Source organism: Sceloporus occidentalis, unplaced genomic scaffold (assembly GCF_023333645.1).
Source record: "Sceloporus occidentalis isolate IW3139 unplaced genomic scaffold, rSceOcc1.0.p SCAF_31, whole genome shotgun sequence".
Classification (NCBI taxonomy): Eukaryota; Metazoa; Chordata; class Lepidosauria; order Squamata; family Phrynosomatidae; genus Sceloporus; species Sceloporus occidentalis.
Genome location: NW_028317011.1, coordinates 1504586 through 1510703, shown reverse-complemented (window position 1 = coordinate 1510703; position 6118 = coordinate 1504586).

The window sequence follows — 6118 nt, the reverse complement described above, 5'->3', positions numbered from 1 at the left end:
GTACACCCCTCACATTTTTGTAAATATTTTATTATATCTTTTCATGTGATAACACTGAAGAAATGACTTTAATGTAAAGTAGGGAGTTTACGGCCTGTATAACAGTGTAAATTTGCTGTTCCCTTAAAAATAACTCAACACACAGCCATTAATGTCTTCGCAACAAAAGTGAGAACACCCTTATGTGGAAATGTCCAAATTGGGCTCAAAGTGTTAATATACACATTTATTTTCCAGCAATGCCTTAACCCTCTTGGGCATGGAGTTCACCGGAGCTTCACAGGTTGCCACTGGAGTCCTCTTCCACTCCTCCATGATCACATCACGGAGCTGGTGGATGTTAGAGACCTTGCGTTCCCCCACCTTCCGTTTGAGGATGCCCCACAGATGCTCAATAGGGTTTAGGCCTGGAGACATGCTTGGCCAGTCCATCACCTTTACCCTCAGCTTCTTTAGCAAGTCAGCGGTCATCTTGGAGGTGTGTTTGGGGTCGTTATGTTGGAATACTGCCCTGCGGCCCAGCCTCCGAAGGGAGGGGATCATTCTCTGCTTCATTATGTCACAGTACATGTTGGCATTCATGGCCCTCAATGAACTGTAGCTCCTCAGTGCCGGCAGCACTCATGCAGGCCCAGACCATGACACTCCCACCACCATGCTTTACTGTAGGCAAGACACACTTGTCTTTGTACTCCTCACCTGGTTGCTGCCACACGCTTTACACCATCTGAACTAAATAAGTTTATCTTGGTCTCATCGGACCACAGGACATAGTTCCAGTAATCCATGTCCTTAGTCTGCTTGTCTTCAGCAAACTGTTTGCAGGCTTTCTTGTGCAACATCTTTCCTTCTGGGACCAATTTGATGCAGTGTGTGGCGTATGGTCTGAGCCCTGACAGGCTGACCCCCACCCCTTATACCTCTGCAGCAATGCTGGCAGCACTCAGATATCTATTTCCCGGGAGGGAAAATATCTAATTGTGCCCAATTTGAACATTTCCACTTAGGGGTGTACTCACTTTTGTTGCCAAGGTTTAGACATTAATGGCTGTGTGCTGAATTATTTTGAGGGGACATAGATTTACACTGTTATACAGGCTGTACACTCACTACTTTACAGTGTAGCAGAGTGACATTTCTTCAGTGTTGTCACATGAAAAGATAATAAAATATTAACAAAAATGTGAGGGGTGTACTATATATATATATATATATACACACACACACACACACACACACACACACACACACACACACACACACACACACACACACACTATCACTTATGGTCAGATTAAAATAAGTGGGTTTTATCATTTAACTGTATCCATGCATTGAATGTGCTCTGGTCATGGAGTGGTCAGCTACAGTGGTGACCCCGTGATTACAGCACCATGGGACCAGTTTAGATTACTTGCAGCAGTACAAAAACTATTTCCCTACCTTATTTTTTAATATATTGCCTAACCACATGAGGCTACCTACTTAATAGCGATTTGTAGGTTATTTTCGGCCAGGTATTCTAAAAGAACATTGGACTGTATAAATACTGGACGTATACATACATTACTCCCAATCGTTCAACCTCTCACCCCGTGGACACCAGCCACACTGCTGCCCATCTTCTGACATGGTGAATCCGGCACCCTATGCTTTCCTCCAGGGTCGCGGTAAGGCAAGTGCATTACGTGACCCTGCTGGGAGATTCATGATGGTAACCTTGCAAACTCCTGGGTGCCTGAAAGTGATTTTTAGTCACCACGGTGACCTGATCCAGGGTTTGTCAAACCCTGATGTTATATCTTAACTGTATATATTCTTTGCGAAAAAATATGTACATTGTGATGCAGGAAAGAACACCAATACATAACCCATGAAAATGATGTTTATTTTAGGTAGATTGGTTTTACATTTCACAAGAATGATTATATTTACATTCTGTGATTATCTAAGAGGAAAATTTACTGATTTGTACCTTTTCGTCGGCTGAAAAACACAATTGCTATGCTTCTAAAAGATAATCCTTCCTTTAGAAAAGCCTCCATGCTCATCTCCTGTTTTCTTCAGTGTCACCATTCTGTGGAACAATGTTCGATTCCTAGTAGTCACTAAGCTTGGAAGGCTTGGATAACCATTGGTCCTACCTACCTACCCTGCTACAGGGAGGGAATGTGTTGCCCTTTTATATATTTAGCACTGCCCTTTGCAGTCTTTCTGCAACAAATCTATATAGGCCCCTGTGAGAAGATCCTCGGGTGGAATCCCTAGAGACTTCATCAGATTCTCAGCAATAAGATTTCCATCCTCTGGAGCCTGAGTATCTGTCAGGACCACCTATACATATAAAGAATGAAAATAAGATGCACAAATACAGCTCCAGAATCTTAAGGTCTCTTGGTCCTTTTGAAGTTTTAATGAATACTGTCCCAAATTATAATAACATATAGAACAACAAAATCCATATTAAAAGCATCCTCAAATAAGCATACTCAGATAAGCAAACAAAGCAAGGACTAAGTAGTACTGTGGAACAGAATGAATTGTGAATCAAGCTCATGCAAAGCACATTGTGAGCCAGTGGCTATGAAATGTCTTAATTTCTTTATTTATATTTGTATCCGTTTTGGGAGGGAAACATTGTTGTGGGGTTTTTTTTTTCTCTCAAATTAACAACCTCAGGAAGGCCAGCTAAATCACCATCCCTACTGTATGAGGCTTATTGTATTGGGGTTTCCTTGACAAACATTGTTAATAGTGTGCTCCTAAAGAACACTGTGCATTAAAATTCATTTAGGCTCTAGTAATTTTCCACATAATATATATTGCAGTTTACATTTTCTTACACTACTAGTTATAGTTTCTTATACTACTTGTTCTGGCCCATGAACTACTGCCCATTCTCACCTCCAGTTCTAAAAAATCTCCTAGACCTTGTACTCTGTCCAAATGGATTCGAGTTTGTCCGACCAGGAAGAGAAATCTCTGTTTTACAATGGAACCGCGGACTCCAAGGGCTTGGGTCAAGACACCCTGTAACATAGAAATGCATATTTAATTGCCTTGTTAGGTACGTTGATCTAACTTGAGCTATACATTTTAGGGTCAGCTCCGCATGGAGGACTGCAATGCTTTTTTCTTGCGGCAAGACTGACAAAAAGGAGAGCTGATGTTTCAAATGCTTGTCTGCATTATAAGGGTCTAACCACAGTAAGCTTCTGCTGCAGGAACAGATTTGCTGGCCCTGCATAAAGCATAGTTAGATCGCCCATGTACTTATTACACAAGGCCAGCACAATTGTTTATGGCGAAACATGTCCCTTAACAATAAAGTGTGAAGTGAGGGACTTGAAACCAAAACTCAATATTTTATGTATTAATAGAGGTACACGCCAATCCTCAACAGCTGAATGTAACCTTAAAATTCGCTAGATATTTATATGCGACAGTATGCAAAACTAAATATCAAGAGCCCTCATAACCTAACCATGTCTGAATTTTGGACCTGGACCCAATGTTCATCTGTACCACACATTATGGAGATTTGTTATTTTAATTCAAGCATTTATTTGACAAACCAACCGCATCACATTTTTTGTAACTACACGTAAAAAGAAAAGAAAAAAAAAACAAAAAAAACAAAACCTAAAAAAACAAAACATATCCAGTTGAAATTACTTAGTAACCAGTTGTAACTCACAAACCTCAAGACCTGCTGGATCAGTTGTGTTGGTGATTGAGTAATTTGACAGCTTTGGTCCAAGAAGATCTGGGCGCTCATAATAGATAAGTTGACCATGCCCATCCTGCAAAGTGAGGAATCCACTGTATAAGAGCAACAAGCATGGTAATAAACAAAAGACTGTTGAGTATAGCAAACAAGATAGTCATAAAGGAGAGGTAAGGGGTGCTAAATGCATTCCCCCAAAGACAAGACAGGGTATGAAGGCAGAAAAGGGCAAACAGAAAAATATGCTATAACAGATGGGTTTCCAGTGGGTCCCTCTGCATAGCCGCTATCAATTCCTAGCATATCATAGAGCAACCTCATTATCATTAATGGCGCTTCTAAAAGTATTTCAAAGAGTCAGGAATTCACTTGGAGTTTCGTAGTACTCTCCCTTGGCTTTTAATTATTTCTACATAAAAAAAAAAAAAATAAAAAAAAATCAACGAGCACCTAGTCATCATTAAACATTATCTCTTCAGCATCTTGGACAGAAAATGTAAAAGCAATTATCTTTTGAAAATATTTTGAAAAGCGCTCGTTATAAAAAGAAAAATAATAATAAAACCTACAGCATTCTGGGATGGAACAAAAGGGCACCTGGGTGAGCACACAAAACCCTGGCAGCTATATTGAGAAACCCCAGGAACTGGCACCATTTAGGCAGATTTAGCATATACACACACGCACATGTGTATTGAATATGTATTTTTCTGCATGACAGGACCACTTCTAAATACACCATAAAGTGTAAAAATCATGTGCTTTTCTAGGTGACCCCTTCAAGAGGCATTATATTTGAATAGCACACAAGATAGATATGATAGAGATATTAAAGATAACAAAAGCTGTCCATGACCAAGTTGCATAATTGCCTGATGTAATGGTCCAGGATGAATGTAATGGTCCAGGATGAATGTAATGGTCCAGGATGAATGTAATGGTCCAGGATGAATGTAACGGGGCTGAACATGACTAACTTATGTGAAAGCAAAGGCTAGAAGCCAGCCAAAGGGTGTAAGGCATACCTGAAAGTCTCTTAGTTTGAGGCGGCCATGTTCAGTTTTGAAGAAGACATCTCTCTGTGCAAGTATCTCTCCATTGCTTGCACTCAGTTGCTGACATTCTTTAAGAGTGCGCTCCCAGTCGTGAACTCTTGCTTTCACCTCCACGTTTCGGGGCATCTAAGAAACAACCAGAACACGTTATGGAACAGCTGTTTTATTTGTTCTACATCAATAAAGCAGAGTTTGGTTATTATTTGTATCCCTGTTTCAGTGATATACAGTCTCAAAACCTGTGCATGTGTGTCATAATACAAATTAAATAAAAGTTAAATGTGTATACTTACACCTTGTAAATGTGAATACATAGTAACTATGCATCGTAACATATATACAAACCCATGTGCCTTGCAAAAGTGCCAGATAGTTAAAATAGCATATAACATACACAAATTTAGAGAACTTAATGGTGGTACCGCTGGTGCTCATGCAGATACTGAGTGTACATCCCAAAGCCTTTTCGTTATTGGGCCGATTTATCATAATTTTGATTTCTGGAATAACCCAGGCTAAACACAGGTTAATCAGGTACCAGAAAACTCAACGGACAAAAAATGACCCTCAGAATACGCCCTTTTGTTCTGAGAATGAAAGAAATGCCTGGCGTGTCCCATTAGTGTACATAGCTTATTTTTTTAGAATTATCATGAACAGTGTTCACGTCATCCAAATATATGCATGTTGATCGTCATCCAAATATATGCATGTTGATCGGTAGCCGTTTCCATGCCCTAAACACGTTACGCAGCACGTTACGAGAACTCACTTTGACATATGACTGGGGAATGGTATCAAAGTCAGACTCCATCCGTCCACACCACACCAACCTTTATAATGAAATGCCCCTCCGTGGTTACTCACCTCCGATTCTTTCCTACGGAAGCGTTCCCGCCAACCAGATCTAACGACACGGTCTCCAACCAATCCCAGCTATCCATGCGTTTCAACGGTCACCTATCGCACACGTTCTTGCGTTCCAAAGTTTACCAACCGCGTATCGCTATACATTCTGTCTCCCTCCAATCACGCCTAAGTAGGCGTCGGCATGTACGTGTGATTGGGTTTGGTGTGAGCCGCATTAGTGTATGGGGCGTGGTTTCGCTGTGCTTCTATTGGCAGGATGAGTCAGAGTGGATTCTGGTTCCATGGAGGTTGTGAGCTGTGGGGTCAGTTCTGTCAGTCCAAAGGGACATACAAGGACCGGCAGTACATGAGACAACCTGAACCGAGGGAGTGCACTGTTATTAATGCCGTTCCTTATATAGACTGTCACTAGATCCATCCGTCCTTAAACCAGTAGCCTCCCCGATCCGGCCTTCAGCTCCCGGCA